This window comes from Ambystoma mexicanum, chromosome 5q (genome assembly GCF_040938575.1).
Source record: "Ambystoma mexicanum isolate Mex_15411 chromosome 5q, UKY_AmexF1_1, whole genome shotgun sequence".
NCBI classification, from domain to species: Eukaryota; Metazoa; Chordata; class Amphibia; order Caudata; family Ambystomatidae; genus Ambystoma; species Ambystoma mexicanum.
The window spans coordinates 770137177-770159769 of NC_090933.1; positions in this window are offsets into that span (position 1 = coordinate 770137177).

Here is a 22593-nt window from a genome sequence, read left to right on the forward strand (position 1 = left end):
GGTGCAGTGCTTTTGGGTAGTAGTTTTTACCAGGTTTGTCCTGCACATGTCTTTCTTGCCTACTTGTGTGCTATGAAAAATTGACTGGTTGCTCAACTGTGTACATGGTGCGGATGTGTGTGATAGTCATATGGCATGGTTTTGTCTGTGCTTGACATGTTGCCATTATTTTAGCTGACTTTTACATGTGCCCATGCATTTCACATGTAGGAGTGAGTGTGGCCATGAGACAGCTTGAGGTGTCAATGGCTGTGTATCTTATCCCCTTCCTTGTGCAGGGTCACTATGTGTTTAGTTATGGTGTATTGGTGTTATTGGAGAGATGTGTGTTGGTGTGTGTCTAATTATTTGCATACATGGTTGGTTGTGGTGATGTGTGAAATATGTAATGATTGTGTTCGGGGGCTCTCATTGGGTATGTCTACTCACTTGTTCATGTGTATTGCCACATGTTCAACTTGGTTGATTTGTGTGTTGTATCTGGTGACAGCTCATTCAACTCTGCACATTGGTTATTGGAGTTTGAGTTTATTGTATGTTGCACTACTTTCCAGTCCACTGATGTTTTGGTGTTCCTTATCAACGTGGAAGTGCTTGCACTTCATATACTGCTTTGGGTATTTTGCATTGTGGTTGTTCACTTTGTATTAGTGGGCTACTCTCATCACATGTGCACTGAATGTGAGATTGTTGTATCCCTCCAAAGGTACAGTTAACCACCCACTCACCCACAGTTGCAATAAGCAACTACCTACTCTCACATAATGCATCGCCTCTGCTACTGGGATGCAGCTGAGTCCCATGAATGATTATACAGTCTAGCTGGGCACATTATCGGTGACCTTGAACTTTGCCACCCCTACCTACCTACCTACCTATTGACCTACCTTCTTACCTTTGTACAGGGTGAAATGCACACCGGCATTCTTGATGACTCAGACCAGTCAGTGATTTATCAGACTTGATTCCTCCAAAGCATTCTGCTACAACACTTTGAAGCAATTGCAATGTCAGTACAGCACTATACAAATGCCAGATTGCTTTGCATTGCATTACTACATCACATGAACATGGAGTGGTGGAAGTGTACGTCGTGCAACAGTATGCCATCCTGTTCATGTGCAGCTGAGTGTGGTGTACCACAGAGTCTTTGAAGAAGCAACAGTGCTGGCTTCAACATCAATGCTACCAGTAGATCGTGTTGGTGGTGGATATGTGGCAGGTGTACTTCATGGTGGAGTTACGCCTGAGAAGTAGCAGTAGGTTGTTTCTTCACATTTGACTGGTCGGTGTGTGGACAAGCAGGGGGGTGCTGGGGGTTGTGGCGGAGGTGAGGGGGGTGTTAGGATGGGGTGTACTATCAGGCAGCTGCCTAGGGGTTGTGGCAGAAGTCCAGGGTGTTAGTGGGAGGGGTTTAGTACCAGGGGGCTGTCTGGAGGTTGTGTCAGAGGTCAGGGGGTATTGGGAGGAGGCTGTACTAGCATGAGGCTTCCTGGGGGTTATGGTGGAGGTCATGCGGGTGTTGGGGGAGTGTACTAGCAGGAGGCTGGCCGGGGTAGTGGCAGAGGTCAGGAGGTTTTGGAAGGGGGTTTACTAACAGGGGGCTGCCTGGGGGTTGTGGCATGTGTCAGGGGGTGTTGGGAGGGGTTGTACTAGCAGGGGGCTGCCAGGGTTTGTGACAGAGAACAGGGGGTGCTGGGTGGGGGTTGGGAATGTAATAGCAGCAGGCTACTTGGTAGTTTTGGCCTAGGTCAGGAGGTGTTGGGAGGTGGGTGTACTAGCTGGGGGCTACCTGGGGGTTGTGGCAGAGGTCAGGGGGGGTGAGAGGTGGTGTCAGGAATTGTGGGGACTGTCTGGGGGTTCTGGCAGAGGTCAGGGGGTTGAGGGGCGGTGTCATGACTTGGGGGACTGCTATGAATTAAAGTTCTATGCCAGCAGTTTAGGTGGCTTGAATCTAGGGGTGACAGTCTGCAGTTTAGGTGCCACTTGGAGTTAGAGGTGACGGTCCACAGTTTAGGTGTGGCTTGGCGTTAGGGGTGCTACTTGGAACTAGGGGTGACGGTCCGCAGTTTAGGTGCTGCTTGGAGTTAGGGGTGATGGTCCGCAGTTTAGAAGCCACTTGGAGTTAGGAGCACCGCTTGGAGTTAAGGGTGACAGTCTGCAGTGTAGGTGCCGCTTGGAGTTAGGGGTGCTTGGAGATATAGATGCCGCTTGGAGTTAGGGGTGATGGTTCGCAGATTCACCAGTGATGCCTTGATTTAAGGGGTGACAGGCCACAGTTTTGCCAGGGTGCTGGATGGTGGGGCAAAGGTAGGTGCAAGGGCTGTTAGTTGCCACTGGTTTTTGTTTGTGGGGGGGGCATTTTGTGGGCGTTCCAGGATTAACTCCTTTTTGTTTGTGCCTCAGGTTACTTTGTGCTTTTCAATCCATGAATACGAGAAACAGGCAAACATTCTGAATTAGGCGCAACGTTGTTTATGGCACTAAGTAGTTTGCAGGGATTAAGCGCATTTCTATGAGTTATGCCCTTAGTGTTTTTTTGTGAATTGGGCCCATATAACATGGTGCAAAGAGTACTTTTGCAGTGCAAAATCACTTTTCTGCACTCTGTGAATTAGTCCCAGTGCAAAGTGTTTTTTTTGCAGTGCAAAGTCACTTTGCTACATGTTTCAATTGAAAAAATGTGGGGCTTATTTTCGAAGTTGTTCGAGCAGGCGACTCCTTACAATCCCTGTTAATTGCCATGTGTTGCCAAAATTGGGTACACTAATTCACATCAAATTGTCGCTGGTCACTGGATTCGGTCGGATATTAAGCCCATACCGTCCATATATAATGCCAGAAAAAACACAAGTGACTCCAGGACTCGGCGCCAAAGAAAAAGATTGTTTAATAGCATAAACTATATGAGTCGTAGCTACATCTGAGAACAGTAGCCGTCTACTTGATTACGCATTTCGGCTACCACGAGCCTTTGTCAAATCAGGGCTATAATAATTAGACCTAACATAATATTGTATTGCAGTATTTGCATTCATACCACAATTCGAAGTAACATAAAGCACATTGAAATTGAAAATTACAAACATGTCCACATTTAGTTAGACAGAGAAACAAGGGTTGGTGAAGGGGAGGATGGAGCGGGTTCAAGAAAACACAATATTGCCATCAGATAGACACATAAAATCATAATCGTTAGAAAACCCAAAGAAAAAGAGAAGATGCAAATATAACAAGCATACCCAAAAAAACGGGACGCGGATGTTGTTAAACATATATGTAAAGAGAAAAAATAAATAAAAATGACCATTAGTTCAGTTGTAACAACAAAGACATTTTTTGTCTAAATAACATGCCGTGAAGTTTATGAAAATACGCTTACCCAATATTATTGCGAAAAAGTCCATATGACTGTTGTCCGAAATATAGTTAAAGGGACAAATCCCAAAGGCTGAGAGTCAGTAATTAAAGAGTTGGAATAATCCCAAGTTACAATATAATATTCAGTTGGTCACCTATAATAAGACTGTGGCAACCCCTATCTATTGTGGAGTGGAAACCCATAAAGGTCACGGTCACAGTCCCTTAAAGCGTTGTGGGGTACCTACTGGAAATATAGTGGCATAGCAAAAACTATACCCTGAGTGATATCACAATGTAACAAACAATGGGGTTAACCATAATCCATCAGATATCAAGCCCAATGCGGTTCGATTTAACAAGGCATTCCTGCCCAAGTCTTTGGAAATACACACGCTCATACAAGCAAGTGTACGGGATCAAACGTATACTAAAATAAGCCTTGATATTATCAGGAAACTAGGAGGTTCGTCTTTGTAAGTCCATTACAAACACTTGCGTACGCGAGTAAACACGATTTAGCAACTTACTCTGCCGCTCGGGCTTCTATTCGAGTTGGCTGCACAATAGCTGAAGGCAGCTGGCGCCATTTTAGTGAAAGCTAATGAAGCGTTCAGATTTCCATGGCAATGCGTCTGCTCGTTGCCAAGGAGGTCTCTCTCCTATGTCCTCGCAATGTCTGTGATGATCGGCTGCCGCTATGGCCGCCATAGTGAAGTGTTGAAACATGTATACTGTGGCAACGCAAAGCGGGTTGCCACAGAGCTCCCTGAGCCAGGTCACTGCTGATAGCACTATAGAATTAAGATTGAGCCTGCATTCAAGCTAACATCTCGTTACTTCTATGTAAATTATTAACATGCACTAGCGCTGAACTGTTACCAAATAGTAAATTGCAAGACACATGATATTTACATCCAAATCTACAAGTAATTGCATAGAGTCCAAAAAGTTATGACATAAGCTGAATAATAATGAGATTCACCTATTTAGGTGTATGCTATACCCCACAGAAATTGGGTTGGGTTAAAAATATGGCCCAACCCACAAAGTCTCCATGAGTGGCCGGTTCCCATAAGTTTCCCACCAACCCACAAAATCCATAGTAAAAATGTTTACCGCAGTACTTTGTTATAAAGCAGGGTCCAGTTGGTCCTTCTGTAATTCTATCGACTTTCAATTGGAGAGTATCTTGCTGTTGCATGTGTTTAGTTCTCTTATATGCGGTTTTGACACCTTTTTCCGAGTAACCCCTGTTTTTAAACTGGTGTCGTAGTAACGAACATTCTTCTTCGAATTTAATATCCTGTTGGCAGTTGCGTCTGGCTCTAATATACTCTCCTAATGGTATGTTCTGAATTGTAGGATGATAATGACAGCTGCTTGCATGAAGTATGGAATTAACCTCTGTCTGTTTCCTGAATGTCTTGGTATAAAGCTGATTGCCATCTGTTTCTATTGTCAAGTCCAAAAAATTGATGCTGCTATTATTGCATTCTCCTACAAACTGGATATCATAGCAATTTTGGTTCAATGTGAGAACAAATTTTGAAATTCCTCTGTACTTCCTGCAATGATACAAAACACGTCGTCAATGTATCGAGTCCACATTTTGATCCTGTTAAGAAAAAACGGAGCTGTGTATACTATTTTGTCTTCTAGCATGCCCATAACAAGATTAGCTAGGACAGGAGCATATTTAGTACCCATAGCCACTCCTTTAGTTTGTTGGTATATTTTATTGTCAAATGTCAATAGGTTTAAATCCAAGGTAAGTTGCAACATTTCTTTCAGCATTTGAATTTGATTATAATATGAGGCAGAGTCATTCCTGTAGGTATAGTCAATAGAGGCAGTTGCCCATTTGTGATGAATGGATGTATAGAGGGCCTTGACATCCAAAGTGGCAAGGTAATAAGTACTATGCCATTCAAAGTTCTGTAACCTGCGTATGAGACTTGTCGAGTCTTGCAGATATGACTTTAGAAGGGCTGCTCTTGGTTTGAGGATGGCATCTAAATATTCCGAGACATTTTCCGTAATCCACCCAATCCCACTCATGATTGGGCGGCCTTCCGGTATAGTGTCAAAATTCTTTGTGTATTTTAGGAAAAAAATACATTGTTGGAGTCACTGGTTCTTTCACTAATAGAAATGCCCTTTGCCTTTCCTGTGCCAATTCAAAATATTGTCTTCAAGTTGTTTAACAGCTTCTTTCTTGAAATTATCAGATCTTATTTGATAACACCCGGGGGTTGACAGGTGATTATTAGCCATCTTTAGGTAGTCCTCCCTATTCATTATGACAATGTTCCCCCCTTTGTCAGCTTCCTTAATAACAATCTATGTGTCGGATTTTAATCTTTTGAGTGCTGTTCGTTCTCCCTGTGTTAAATTAGCACGATTACCCTTGAGTGTAGACCGATGTCTTGTCTTTCGTGCATCCATTTCATAAAAATCCTGAGACACTGCCTTGTAGAATGTATCTATTACGTTATCCGCCAGTCGTTGAGGCATACATTTAGATGCTGATTTGAGCTCTTTTGTTGACATGGTACTGGATTTCACCCTTAGTTCCTCTAAAAGATTGAATGTTGCAAATTGCTAATTTTTGACTATGGATCTGATCAAGAAGGTGTCTTCAACATCTTAAATTGAGTAACCACTGATTGGAATTTCTGGGTCCTTACTTTGATAGTTGCCAGGTGCTTGAGCAGCAAAAAACATTCTTTGCTTCAATTTGCTTATGAATTTGAACAATCTATGTGCACATCCACTCTATTTGAGTCACATGTAGGTGCAAATGACAGACCCTTGTTTAGAAGACATCTTTCATCCATAGTTACATTTCTATTCGATAGATTGAGTACAAGATGTTCCATTATTTGCTGCCGCTCGCCTCCTTGGAGCTGGCCCTCGTTAGTCTTTTGTCCATATGGACGATGTCTGGGTTCATGCTGTTTCTTGCCCCCCTCCTTCCTCTCCTCCTAGAACCGGATTCTGAATGCTTGTAATAGCCGGTAGTTGAAAACTGACTGTCTTCTTGGGAAGATTACGATTGCCTTTTTTGTACCTCCTAATCTGATTCATGTAACCTCCTTGTTCACGTGTGTTCACACTGTCAGCCTCTAAGGTTTCTGGTTCAGAATCTGCATCAGAGCTTGCTTATGATGTATTTGGAGTTGAGTTCTTCGAAGATGGTTTAATACTTGCATCATATTTGGTCTGAAAAGTTTAAACTCGGTCTTCTTTATAATCACGATCATCACGATAACATTTCCTTAACTTTCTAAGTTTCACTTCATCCTGATAGACTTGGAGAAGTTCGTACATTTTCTCATAGTTTTTTGCTTTTGTAGTTTCATTGGACTGCATTGCAGTTATTTCTTTCTTGATAGTCTCAATTCCTTCTACTGCTCTTTTATGTTCTCTCGTTGCATGTTCAATTAAAAGATCCATCATTTTCATTGAGCTGTTGCTCAAATTGGCTTCCCATGCCTCTGCTAAATCTTTGTCCTGATAATTGTTAAAGTTAGGAAAGATGAGGATCCTTAATCCCCTCGGCACTCGATCATTCTGTACATAGTTCTCCAGGGAAACCTTCTCCCAATACTTATCTATTTCCTTTTTGGAAATTCTTTCTAATTTGATGAATTTAGAACGTAGATCTTCCCTTTTAGTTGCAATACTCGAGAAGGCATGTGTCATGTCTCCCTGTTCGGTGAAGGGATTCTTGGTGTCTTCCTCCCGATTCTTGAGATAAGCTGCCATCTTGAAGTATAGGGTAGTGGGTCTGCCTTGTTGTCAACTTCAGAAACAACTCCACAAATGCCACTATATTTCCAGTAGGTACCCCACAACGCTTTAAGGGACTGTGACCGTGACCTTTATGAGTTTCCACTCCACAATAGATAGGGATTGCCACAGTCTTATTATAGGTGACCAACTGAATATTATATTGTAACTTGGGATTATTCCAACTCTTTAATTACAGACTCTCAGCCTTTGGGATTTGTCCCTTTAACTATATTTCAGACAACAGTCATATGGACTTTTTCGCAATAATATTGTGTAAGCGTATTTTCATAAACTTCATGGCATGTTATTTAGAAAAAAAATGTCTTTGTTGTTACAACTGAACTAATGGTCATTTTTATTTATTTTTTCTCTTTACATATATGTTTACCAACATCCGCGTCCCATTTTTTTGGGTATGATTATTATATTTGCATCTTCTCTTTTTCTTTGGGTTTTCTAACGATTATGATTTTATGTGTCTATCTGATGGCAATATTGTGTTTTCTTGAACCCGCTCCATCCTCCCCTTCACCAACCCTTGTTTCTCTGTCTAACTAAATGTGGACATGTTTGTAATTTTCAATTTCAATGTGCTTTATGTTACTTCGAATTGTGGTATGAATGCAAATACTGCAATACAATATTATGTCAGGTCTAATTATTATAGCCCTGATTTGACAAAGGCTCGTGGTAGCCGAAATGCGTAATCAAGTAGACGGCTACTGTTCTCAGATGTAGCTACGACTCATATAGTTTATGCTATTAAACAATCTTTTTCTTTGGCGCCGAGTCCTGGAGTCACTTGTGTTTTTTCTGGCATCACTTTGCTACATGCTCAACCTTCTGTGAATTATGCCCAAAGCCTCCAAACATTGTAATTTTTGCCTACACAGCATTCACAAGATACAGAAAAAACAAAAAAAACATATCCAATATCCACAAAATCCCGCTCTCCCACACGGTAAGGGAGACACCCCTCCCTCCCCTCTGAGCCCCTCCCTCCAGCAATTGAGGCGCAGGATAAAATGAGTTAAACATGGACCAATCATTTGTATGAATGGGAAAATGATGGTAATTTATTGCGCAGGACATACTCACATGGGGTTCCACCAATGTTTATTTATCACTTGTGATCAGCAGGGACAAGTCATATTTTCATGTGCAAGCTGTGTGAGGGTGCTGTGTTTGTTCGGGATATACACCATTGTTTTACACTATTACAGCTTTTCTAGTGAAATCAGATCGAGAATGCTATTAAATAGCTTGTCATACACTGTCTTTTTGTGTGCTGTATACTACTTATGCCAGGTGACGTGTTACCACTCACAAATGTACGTTGTAGAGACAGGTTGCATGTTGGAATGACAGAGGTCAGCGGTAATAAAAGCTTTGGGGATATGAGCCCTTTTTATGCTTTCAAAGCATTTCACAGTGCACCACCTCAGTAGTGGCGTAATGTAGATTTGCACCTGGGAAAGGCAGATTGACCAATCACAATCCACCTTTCCCGAAGCGATTGTGCATTCATTGCATGCATTGAATAAAAAGAAAAAATATATAAATGGCCGCCATAAATATAGAAAAGGGACTAGGTTCCTTTTCGGATGATGGTGGCCATTTGGGAACCTGTTTTCCATGGCATGACATAGTCCCTTTTCTATTTTAATGGTGATGACCATTATTTTTCCTTCCAACGTTAGATGTGCTCGCGCTGAGCACATCTCCCGTTGGAAGGAAACAAAATTAAAACTATTTGCACCCTGGGAAATCCCAGGGTGCGAATAGCTTTCACTCTCTGGCAGCGGGCGAACATGGGATTTAGGCTTGGGCTAGCAGGCATTAAATCCCATGTCCGCCCTGAGAGCTACAAGACTGCACAAGAAAACAAAATTGGCATTGAGCCTTATTTTGGAAAACAGCGCCGATAATCAGTGCCGACCTCGACCTTGTGCCCATAAGCCCCTGAGCAGCGATACCAAAAGGGGTACAAAATAGTAATTTTATCCAAGCAAAAATCAGTTCATGGCAATCTTTGTGTTAAGTCTGGCCCAAATGTACAAAAATAGAAGCAACAGTTTGATAATCTAGGCCCAGAAGTGAATTCTGGATTTTTGTAGGTATCTTGAAACACAATACCAGTTTTCAAATGCACATCCGTTGCACTGTCCATGCTCGAACAACCCCTCTAGTCTCCAAACACTCCTAGGTTTAATGAACCATCGGTTTCTTCATGGCCACATAATGGCAATTGAAAGTCACCACAAAATAGCCCACAGTCAATTCATATCCTTTGTCTAACTGGCCTGCTATGTTTACAACTGCAAGCATGCCCAGCATTAAAAATATCAAAGTTGGATTTACATAGTTAATGTTTATTCCGTTTCTTAGCTAGATGTTTTAAGTCTCTAACTCCTGTTTTTGTCGCAGCCACTTCACCACCAACAAGCAGAGAAAGAGGGACAATGCATTTTTAGAAGTGCGACGAGGAAGCAAGATTTTCTTATAGCCGGCTGCTAAAAACCTGAGTATAGTTTTAGTTTGCGCCTCGTTGAATATTTATTTTTAGCTATTCAGATCCCAAACATTTCACCTCCAGTTTCTCTCGAGCTGTCAATCCCAAGCACAGTTTCAGGAAAAGGTGACCAACTGTACCCATTTAGTCAGAGAGTACCTAAACCAGGGATCTGAATTGAATGCCAGTAAAAAACTGAACTATGAAAAAGAAAATGAAGATGGACCGCACACCAGAGTCACCATTGGCAATCAGTCGCCCATTCACAATGCAATACAAGTGCACATCATCAGCTGTTCAGTAACTTGCGTTCTCTCCCTCCAACTCTCTCGCTCTTGGGGAAGCAGCAGTCTGGCTTGCAGGCCACATCTGCACCTGTCAGTGGGTAAAATAACATGGAAGCTTTTGATGGCACTGTAGAAAATGCCGTGGCAATTGCCATGTTCGCACGTGACACATCTAGCACCAACAGTGGCACTACAACATAGCAAAGCTGCTGTTTGCTTATTGTTGTTTTCTAAATACCAGACAGTGCTTTACACGTCATTATGTTGAGCGGAAGCTCACATATATTTCAGACCTGAAAAATGTCCCGGAAATACAAGTTGATTTTAAAAAGCAGGAACCAACCCATTTCTCTGTATTGGGGTACTTTATATATTGAACTGCAGAGAAAGTGCATATTTCATTAAATACTGAAGGAACAGTGACGTGTACTTGAATGTCACCTTGACTGAATCCCCCGAGAGCACATAAAAAGATTCTTGTAATGAGGATAATGCATCTTCAGTGCAGAACTCTGGGCACGTGAAGAGAACACAGGGCCTCATTACACGGGGTCCCTTTGCGGGTTGGGGAATTTAACGCCTGCTTTTTGCAGGCGTTAAAAACCAACCCGCAAAGGGACCAGTGGAGCTAATTACGGTACCGCAATTTGCGGTACCGTAATTAGCGACTTCCCCATTCCCATAGAGCCCTATGGGGCAAAAATGGGAATGGGGAAGGGCAATGGTGGAAGGGGGAATTACCGCCACGCCAACCTTGGAATGCGGCGGTAATTCCCCTTTCCTCCAAGGCGGTACCGGTAAATTACCGGCATGAACCATGGTGCTAATAGCGCCATGGTTTACCGCCTACCTTGTAATGAGGCCCACAATGTCCTGCAGATGGAGTGTGCAATTATAGTTTATTGTAGTCTAGCACTAGAATACATTAAACACATTGCAGCTATTTCTTGTTGGCATTCAATAACACATACTTCAGCCAAGGTGATCACACAGGCCTCAGATAGTGTCCAAGTAGCCACATATGTGTTATATGTGATACCTCGACCCTCTCCTGGCTTTCTAGGAACCCTAGGCACTCTGGAGCTCAGGGCACCCATTCTCCCCATCTAACTGGGAATCTAACATGTCCAGTGAGCACACGATTATAGATTCAAAAGAAAGGACTGACGCCCTGTCCCTATTAGAGGGGGCCTCTTAGCAGGTATACCTCTGTCCGGAATGTGCTACTTGGATTCTGTTAATTTATTCAGTACAGTCCTGTGCAATTTAATTTTAGACATGTTCATTCAAATCAAAAGGTACCTGTGAATACTGAAATGGGTTTCACTTACACACAATAAGTAAGACAACACATATAAAGTGTTCATTTTCTTAATACAAGTTCTATATCACTTCACTTTTCTGCAAGTTGCACTTATTCCCTCGGTTGAACCATTATGGCCGTGCAATAACACAACCTCTTATTTTCTCTGTAAATGAATGTCCATGTAATTTGTTTTCGGACATATCAGAGTTCACACAGAAGAAGGCCCACTCGACAAGAATGTTTCATGAGAACAATAGCAAGCCAGCAACGGAGAGTGCGCACTAGACTGCAATGCGTTGCAAAGGGGCTGGGGAAAAGGACTTCAAATATGATATTAGACAGAACCCTAGGCACCATCTTCCAGGTGGACCTGCGGTGAGCAGAGTATAATGAACACCCATTATCAGCCAAGCCATCACTTCTACAGATGGCAGCGACACACTACCCACCCATGATCATGATGAAGAATGCTCTCAGCGCCAGATGCTCCCCGGCCTCAAGTTACATGTGTTCTTGATTACACCAGAACAAGCCGGAATGCACTCTGCACGTTTCCACCCAAAACATGACATTAAACATGTGTAGGCATACGCCGAGAAAACTACCATTAGATCAGAACATAGCTCATAATTAGATCAACACACATCCTTAATTACAACACCTACAAAGTTGTTCATCCAAAAGGTAAAATCTCTGCACTTAACAACAATGCTTGCATTGTTTTTCATTGTTGTGATGATTGGCACTCGATTCTGGAGGATTCTGCTAAATCGATGTTCTTGTTTGTTTTACACATTTCTTTTGCAGACCGCACGGTAGTACAACATTTTTAAAAGCCTGTAGTCTATAAAAATGAGTGACATAATTAAGTCTTGACAACACAAACTTGTCAGGTTTGCGATCGTGTTAAAAGCCAAATACATTTTTTCTACCAACTGCAGCTGAAAAGAAACGTGGTCTAGTGCCTAAATTGCAGTCTGGTTTCAAATCCCAGATTCATCACTAAATTAAAGTGTGTGATCCTGGGAAAATCATCTCACTGTGCATTATCTGTCAACATTATATGGGGGTCATTCCAAGGTTGGAGGTAAGGTCCAAACCATGCCGGTAATGCTTTACCAGCATGGTTTTCCGCTCCACGCTATTCCGACCCCTCAGACCGTAAATTACGGCACCGTAAACTACTATGCCGTAATTTACGGTCTTGGGTCGCGCGCGCGACCCACCATGCCGTATTTAACGGCATGGCGTAAACCGGAGCTGATTCCAAGTAAGTAGCACACGTAAATTACGGCATCCCCAAGGCCGTAAAGTACCTTACCGGCATGGAGTACATACAGGCATCTCAGAGAAGGAGTAAAGAACTCTGAGCAGTGGTTCCTAGAGCCACAGGTGCACACAATCAGCACAGGTGGACTCAATGCAGTCTGACACAGCATAAAAGGATCCCACCCACCCACCACACCCCCTCCCACACCAAGATGACACCAATAGTAGAAGCATTACCGGAGCCGGAGGCCCTGCATGCAAGGCAGCTACCACAACAACAGCAACAACAACAAACACTACAGCCACCACCACAGAGGATACACAGGAGGAGAAGGAGGGTGCTACAGGCCCGGCATGCCCTACCGGTGCAGCCACCATTACCACGCCGGCAGCCCCCAATCACTCGCATCAGAGCCTCCCCCTTCAACCTCACACCAGAGCTGATCCACACCCTGTACCGGCTTGACCGGGACACCATCACCACCATAGTGGACCTGACACATAACGACATAGTGAGCCACACAGAAATCCACCCCGCAATCCCCCCTCGACTCAAGGTAGTGTCTGTACTCAACTTCCTTGCCACAGGCACGTAGCAGCATACAGTGGGGTACATGCATGGCATACCACAGGCCATATCTTCACAGATACTCAAACAAGTGCTGGATGCCCTCCTGAAACACACAAGGGACTACATATCCCTACCCCGGACACCCCAGGAGATATTGGATACATGAGTTGCCCACCATGCACTGGCAGGCATGCCAAATTGCATGGGTGCCCTCGACTGCACCCACGTGGAATTGAACTGTCCACATGCAATGGAGGTGGGGTATTGCAACTGTAAGCAATACCGCTCCATTGACGCCCAGATGGCATGAAATGCCAGTAAAGACATCACACATTGCGGTGCCCAATACCCCCGAACAAGACATGACCCCCTGGTCCTGCGAAACCCCACGCTATCACGCTAGATGGAGCTACATGCTGGACAACGTGCCTGACTGCTTGGTGAGTCACCTGATTGGGCCATGGCAGCGCATTGGTGCCATGATTGGGGTGGATGAATACCCCAACTTGGTGGGAAAGGGTGGGGGTGCATACCACACCTGTGTGGGAATGTTGACGCCAGTGCACGATGTGCACCTCACAGAACACAGTGCCCCAAGGCAATCGACATGGCACATGACTGCCTAACCTCACAGCGATGCCAGAATGTACAAAACACAACACTACTCGTCCGACAGGTAACCTGGCCCAATAACACAACACAAGCACCACTCATCGGCGGACCACACACACCGTAAGGGCATCCTGCACCATGCACTGCATATGCACTACCTCGCAGCCTCCTGCATCCCACCACACAAGACAGACGTCCCTGGGAGTGCATAGAAGTGAGCACAACAGGTATACCGCAGCGTGTCCCTGGTTCCGCACACCCATAGTAGTGGTGCAAGTCACCATGGTACTGATCAGTGCAGCAAGACGAGTATGCTACTGACTACAGTCAACACCCCTGCCACCAAATCACACAGAACCCAACACATCAATGAATTCAGGCCAACACTGCTGCACGCATATACGGTGCACGTGCAACAAGATGTGAGTGCACACCATAATCCACCTTGAAGAAGCTACCCCCTCCATCATTCCATGGCACAGGACACATAGCTGGACAAGTAATGGGGTTGATGCAACCAGGGACATGTGTGCATGGCCAGGAATCACCAGCGCCATGCAAGGCTGCTACAGTTCCCCACCATCAATGTACAAACACTTACCTTCATTCCCCTTCCATGCAGGTGATGGTGGCTACCCTTGGAAGCCATGGCTCATGACCCCTATCCGCAACCTACAGAACAGGCATGAGGAGGACTACAATCGAGCCCATATTCGTACACGGGTGGCCATAAAGCAGACATTTGGCCTGTTGAAGGCACTATTTTGTTGCCACAGCCGTTCAGGTGGAGCACTCATCAACAGCCACGAGAAGGTGGCCAGGATCACCATGGCATGTGTAAAGCTGCACAATGCGTGCATCCGTCGGAACGTGGGGGTGGAGGAAGAAATGGCAGGACAGCATCACGGTGCAGGTGCACAGTAGGGATGTGCCGTGTGGCAATCATTGATTGGACAATATTTCTGACACTCGAGTCAGCTGAGGGTGTCAGGATGACAGGGCATCGGGCAGTGGTTGTGGGGATACATGTACACCATGCACTGTGAGTCATTAGAAGATGCATGCACATTGAACAATGTCCACTCCGATATTTTTATGCACAACCGGTGTATTGTATTTGTAGGTTCCAACGTGAACAACAAAACCTCCACCCTCACCCCCAACTCCCATACACACCCTCACCCCCCTCCCCCCAACTCCCATACACACCCTCACCCCCCTCCCCCCAACTCCCATACACACCCTCGCCCCCCTCCCCCCAACTCCGCAACACTAGGCCCGTGTTGCACATTGAGTCCACATGTGCCAGCATTGCCTATTCATCCATGCTCCCAGGGTCCGGGGGGGGCATGTTCCTGCGCCGCTGATAACGCAGCGAGTGGCGCACCGGGCTTGCCGGGGTGGGGCGACTGGTAGAGGGGGTGTCCTCCTGCTGTGTCACATGGGTGGGATGTGCTGCCACAAGGGTGTCTGCAATGCGTGCAAGTGCCTCACACACACGGTTGGTGCCTTCCGTGAACACCTGACGCATTTGCCTGAGCTCCTCCAGTAACTCCAACCTGCCCTGGCGGTTCTCCTCATTGAAGTCAGTAATGAGGGCAGTGAGCTGTCCTGCACGTAGTGCATCCTGGGATGGCGTATCATCCCTGCAGGGGATTGGGGCAACATGCCCTGACAGGGCCTCAAATGGGGTACTGGGCACGGGATCTGCGTCTCCCGGTGCATCGCCACGTGCACTTCGGACTGGTGTGTCACCCTCCCCTGAGTCACTGCACGACACCTGGGGGACATTGGAGGGCTCGGTGTGTGTACAGTGGGGTAGTACTCCTCCTCAGATGCACCACAAATTGACAAGGGGCTGTCCACAATTTGCAGAGGGGCCGTGGCTGCCACCTCCCCAGAGATGCTGGAATCCTCTGACCTTGGTGTGGCGATGTTAGCAGGCGCAGATGCAGTGAGGGATGGGGGTTGTGCAACCTCAATGGGCCTTGGAGGAGCTGTGGTGGTTTGGTCCTTCCTGGCCGGTATGCGGTGGTCCCTGCCTTTGGCACTCGATGTGGTGGGATGGCTTTTCTCAGGCTCATCGCCCTCATGCTCACTGCCTGTGTGTGTACAACAAAGGTACAACATGAGGGGTTGTGTGAGACGGTAATGTAATTAATGGCAGCATTCACATTTCAGTCATTTTGGGTTGGTGGCATTTTGGCCATTACTACATCATTGGATTCTACGCATGTGTTGGATATGTACGCTGGTGTTGGAGTCACTAATCCTGGCCAGGTCATGTGCAGTCTGACTCGCACACTGCCAAGCCTGCTGCACAGTGTGCTTATTGGGATGTGCTACGTACTGCACTGTGGTTGGTGGACATTCTGTGGTGGCACTTGTCCCTTGGTGGCAGTTGTCTTGCCATTATCAGGATGGGTGGAGGGCAGTATGACAAGGTGCACATTGGACGTGGCATGGAGGTGTATTCTGCATGTATTTGCCAATGGCGGTGTTGACTTTGGACACTCACCTCCATCAGCAGACGACGGAGCCCCACACTCCATTTCGCCGACGCCCTCGATTGCTTCTGTGCCAATCAATGCAGCGCATGTTTCCTCCCATGGCTCTAGTTTCGCTGGTGAACTTGGTCCACCTCCAGTTTGCAGTGCCTGGCTGCGATTGGCTGAGAGGATGCTCGCACCCTCAACTGCAAGTCGTCCCACCTCTTGCAGCAGTCCCTGGGGGTGCGAGGTGTGGTGCCTACCGCGCTCACCCTTTGGGCAAGTTCTGCCCATATGTTTTTTTTGCGGGCCCCTGCCTCTCTGCGCATGTCGTTGCTGAACACGACAACTGCATGCTCCTCCAGGTGGCCTACCAGGGCCTGCAGCTCCTCGGGGCTGAAGCGCTGCTTGCGGAGGCGGTCCGCCGACTTCTTGGGTGCTTTGGGCATAGCTGGCCGTTGTGTGGGCCTTTTCCGAGGTTCAGGTTCGTCCCAAGGGTGCTACCTGGAGAGGATGGCAATGGATTGTGTTTTTAAAGATGGCCGCCGCGCTCCTTCCCGTTCCTGTGCGATGACGTAATTTCTGTATCCGTTATTTAGCGGTGACCGTAATTTACGGATACCATAAATTACGGTCACCGCTAATTACGGTCGGCAAAGCTTCCACGGCGGTGTTGTTAAGTACGTCTCGCTTCATGCCGGTAAGGGGTTTAACGAGCCCTTTAGCGGGATGCCGCTAGGGGATTTACCGGCATGGCGGAAAGCTCGTGCCCGCGAGGTCGGAATAGCCTGTGAAAAGCGGCATGGTACCAGATCGGATTCGTTCTTTCCGCCATGCCGGTAAGAACTAATACTTACCTCCATCCTCGGAATGACCCCCATATATCTTCCTAAAGACGGCTAATGTACACTGTGCTACTCCAAATGACTCCTGGCAAGTATTGATCCACATAAAAGGATAATAATAGTATACTGATAATTCATATATTACACATCGACACGTGTATTTGTTTCTTCTTGTAAGTTAACTTCCCATGATAAACAGAAATCAAAGACGCGTGCCACTGCACACAGTCTCACACGTGCGTGATTATGTGCTAGTCGGGAGACCAGCCTTCCAAGGTCCGGAACAGACAGAAATCCTTATCCAGTCTCCATAAACGCCTGGATTTGGGCCCAGCTAGATTGAGTTTTTGTGGTTATGAGCCCCACTGCCCTAAAGCCCCTATTTTAGGTTGAAGGGTGGTGTCTGTGAATTGACTAATCTTACCCCCTTCCGCTTTAGCCACCCGTATCTTACAGAAACCCATAGAGATAACTTGTATACGGCTTATGTGAGTTATTTCATGGCATTTAAATGAGTTTCATTATAACTGTAGTTCCAGGCGAGGACAATGACTCAGCTCCAGGAGCTTTCAATTCAGCAACAGATAACCTACTGAATGCGTGTATGCAACTCTGTAAAACACACAACTTTTATTCTGTTGTTGTGCACCATCAGATAAGTGGGGGCATGCGTACTCTGAGGTTCCACAACGGCGCAGAACTGCTTCAGGCTTCCCCTCAAAGAGATGCACAATAATCGTTCATGTGAGATGAACACACTCAACCAAACGCGGCAGACATGCAAACTCTTCCATCAATCAGATCCGTGCCCTCACATCCGTTACTTGCACAGAGCCTCCAGTTAGTCCACAAAGTTAGATGTCAATTTCCCCTCTGGGACGTGTCAACGGTTGAGATGCATACACTTATTCTCTGAGGCCCACACACTCATCAGTGAAATACGTGCCAGCTCTGAAATGCACGCGCTCTTTTAACTGAGGGAAATAAGTAGCTTTCTTTGAGATATATTTACATCCTTTTTACAAATGCAGCAGCGAGAATAGCTCGCGAAAAAAACAGGCACTGCATGGCACTCAAAGAACTCCATGGGAGCATCAAGGATGTGGTTTCAAAAGCCATTCTATTGAATCACTGTGAAACAGAGAGAGCCAATGTGTCGCTGTTTCCCACAGTTTGGTAATGGTAACAAACATTAAGGTAGGAAACAAACTGTCATAACATGACAGTGCATAATAGAGTAAAGTGCTAGTTGGGGCATATAAACATCTAAATTGAAAACAAAAAGACAATTGAAGTGGTGGGTAATAAGATCAATAGATATAAAATATGCTCTGATGAAATCTATAGTATGAAGCATAATTTCCAGTCGGCTATATTATCATATTGGGTCTTAATGGCATATATAGGAATAGTACAATCGATGTAATTCTTAAAATATCCAGACATATCTCTGTAGAAACATGTAGGCACCACAAAGAAGCCATATATCGATTCGCTTGACTCGCATTCACCAAAAATAGTAAATATTTTGGGACACTTAAGGACAAAATGTCTGCATAATCGAAAATACAGAAAAAGAAAAAAAAGAGATGGCATCTAAATTGCAGTCATTTTTTCTGAGTCTAATTAATTTAAAAAAAACATGGAGACAATAGAAAGTAAGTCAAATAAAAACATGGCAACCTTTAGTTGTGCTAAGGCCGAAAGGAATTTTGCAGTTGAATCTTGAAATTAGTGTAGTGCAGCGGTCTTCGGAGCATGGTTTCCCTATTGCCTTTGCGTGGATGTGGTATTATTTTTCCAACTCCAATCCATTTGAGGAGAGAAAAGAGCAAAGTGGAATGCTACAGGATAATTATTGTCTTTGCAATTTATAGCTCGTAAATGTTACAAAACTGGAGTCTTAAACTTCCCTTTGTTGCTGCCAAGATCCACATGATAGCATCCAATTTGTTGTTCAAGCCAATTGTTTTGTTTAGGCGTGTTAAGATGATTACATGTAACATAATCACCAACATTTGTACCACATTCATAGCAGATCTGTGCCCTAGAATTTAAAATGGGCCTCAGATTAGTATCTTCATAGAATGTTTGTTGATGATATTGGCCCTCATTAGGACCCTGGCGGAGGACCATGGTGCAATTTGCACCATGGTCCATGGCGCTAAGCTGCCAACTCCGCCAAGGTGGTTGGCGGACTTACCGCCCCATGCCGACCTTGGCGGGGCGGTAAGTCCCCAATCCCCATTTTACCCTTCCCCATTCCCATTCTTGCCCCATAGGGTATAATGGGAGTGGGGAAGGCGTTAATTACGCCACCGTAAATTACGGTGGCGTAATTAACAACAAGTCCCGTAGCGCCATGGATTTTTCCGCCTGCAAAAAGCAGGCGTAAAAATCATCCATGGCGCTACGGGAACTCGTAGTCTGGCGGAGAGGTACGCCATGCACTACGCCGGCGTAAAACCCTCTCCGCCAGGGTCCTAATGAGGGCCATTGTGTTTTTGATTTGCTTATATGCCACAAATTGTAATGAACCTGGTTTTGTTTGGTTCGCGTGTTTACTTCATAGATTTTACCGAATCATGTCTCAATATCAAATCCGTTTTGTGTTTCACATTTTAATTGTTTTGAAAAAATATCCACTTTCTCTAAAACACGAACTTGAGTGTTTGTTTGCTGTTACAAAGTCAGTGGTAAGCAAACAATTTCTCTTAGAAATTCTGCATATAGAATGTTTCTGCTGTAACTTGGGGGATGGCAAGAATTGGCAAGTAGAATAGTGTTGCCAGAAGTTTCTTTGCTGCACAGTTTAAAATGGATCTGACCATTGGCAACCATCATGCATAAATCTGAAAATTCTATATTTTGCCTGTTTGAATTGATAACAAAGTACAAATTAAGATCATTGCACTTAAGAAATGTGTGAAATTCACACATGACAGTACATCTATCATACCTTGCTAGAGTATGAAAAGTTCATCTATGTTTTGAAGCCACATAGCAATTTTATCATTCCATTTATTAATTGGGTTATTGAGGATGAAAATGTCCTCCCAGTAGCCCATCAAGAGATTTGTATAATCAGGAGCAAACTGAGTGCCCATTGCAGTGCCTTTCAATTGTAGAAAGACATCCTCATTGAAGAAAAATAATTGTGATGCAGTACAAAATCAATAATTTTCAGTATTTTGTCAGTCAGTATTTTGTCTAAAAGTGGCAGATCTATCACACAAAAAGAATTGTGTTGCTCTGATACCATCTTGATGTTGAATTACCGTATATAAAGGTATAACATCAAGAGTTCTCAAGATGAAATAATTTTCCCATGGTACGTTATGCAACCAATCAAGACATCCCCAGTATCTTTGACATAAGATAGGAGACTGGTTACAAAGGAAAGTAAGAGCAAAATCAGTAAAACTGGACAAGGGTTCTGTCAGAGAGCCGATGGAGCTAACAATTGGCCATTCTGAAGAGTAAAACATTTTCTTGTGTACTTTTGGTAGTACATACAGTGTGGCAATTGTAGGATTTTTTACTAATATGTATTGCTTTTCCGTGTTCAGAATCCCCTTTGAAAACCAAAACGACATAACTAAATGTTGCTAAAGGAAGGTGGAAAATTCATCACAGGGTCTTTAGATAACTTTGTGTAGCAATGTTTAGCTTTAAGTTGTATGTATTCTCGCTTTACATAATCCTTTCTCTCACAAAGTACAAGATTACACCTTTGACTGATGGTGTGGCTGCCAACCTTGATTGTTTTTAAGCTCTTTCAAGATATTGAGATCTGAGCATTTTAAATATGTTCTAGAGGGTTGAAACCAATTAATTTCTCCAATTTTAATACATTTTCAGACTGTTAGATGGCTTTATCATCAATCATGAGGGGAATGAAATATGTTTTGGGTTTGAAGTAACTATGATGACAAAATAATGAATGTTCCAATTCCCAAAATTCTATAGCCTGTATTGAATTTGATTCATTATCCGATTCTGTGAAACATTTCTGAGCATCTGTCTCTCTTATACTTAAGATGTGTACTTCTCGTGTGCAGTAGGAATAGTACTTTCAATATGTGTAAAATATTTCTGCAAGTGTAATTTTCTGCAGAAATTAAAGACAACTGTTAGTGTCCACTAAGTCAACATTGTGACCATGAACAAATGAAAGCCCTAATTTAAGTAGTTTTCTTGTTCAGTCTGGAAAGGGTGAAGCAGTTAGATTTATAACTGTATTTGCCTTTGTTTTAGCAGATATAATGTTTTCTTGGATCACATCAACATTTGGGTATGATGTTTCCCCAAAAATTGTTGTCCGCTTTCTCTGCATCAGTTCTTGATTTTTACTCTGCCTGTCTCTTTAAGTCACAGATTTCGTTCTCTTTGAGGATTTTTATGTTTTTCTGTTCCACTGTAAATCATGCACGCCTCCTCTATTTTAAGATTCCTAAAATGGAATCCCATGTGTCAGGAAATGCCTGGATGCAAGTCTTGTAGAGAGTGTCATATTGTTGGCCAACACTATACATTCTGCCACTTTTATGGTCTTCATATAGCCTTTGGAATGTTATTATTTTCCTGTGTTGGATTTTATCCAGGTACTAGTTTTGTAATCGTCTGTCAGTTTAATCAATAAGGATTGAGTTTATTTTGTTCAAGTTCATTAGTCAATTCTTCTGTTAGACTTGAAATATCCTTGGTCATTTGCTCATGTCTGATTTTCGCATATTTAATTATAACCTGTAGCATGTGTTGTTAGCATTCTGCTAGACCAACCTCTCATTCTCTGGGTTTGTAATTATTTTTCTCTTCAAAAGTTAGAATACGTAATCCTCTAGGGATCATTCTAGATTCAATATACTTTTCCAAAGTAGTGAACACCCACCATTTTGACAGTTCTATTCTTTGGTGTTTTTCCAATCTTGTTAATTTGTCCAAAGTTGACGGGTGTTGGTAATTGAGATAATATTTTCACTCCTTGGGTTGTTAACAGTGTTGCATTTGAATGTCAAATCAGCCAGTTTCATTTGATTTGCAACTAATAGTGCTGAGTCCATGCTGCACTAATCAGTGGAATCAAGAAATTGCAAGACGTTGAAAGGAAATGTCAATGGCTCAATAGGAAAACAAAATAAACTACACCAACTTTAATCAGCAACATAATGTGTCAGTTTCTTAAAAACATGTGTTAAAACATGCATTCCCAGGATGTTAGTAATTGTTCCTGGGGTGACAGAAATCAATGTGTGGAAAAGTGTGATGTGTTATAAAGTGTGTACAGTTAAAGTGCCAAACATTTTTAAAATCGTATCTGTTTTTGGAAATGCTGAGTGCCTATATGGAGGTGGAATCCAGCCTCCAATGTTGTGTTAGATTTTGGCAAAGCATAACATGCTCTATATATATATATATATCTGTTATATGTCTGTTCAAATTATTGTTATCTTGATGATCCCTAATAAGGGTGAAAGCAGGTATGTAGTTGTCCTGGCAGCCTTGCAAATGTCTGTCCTCGGTTGATTAAGTTATGTATAAAGT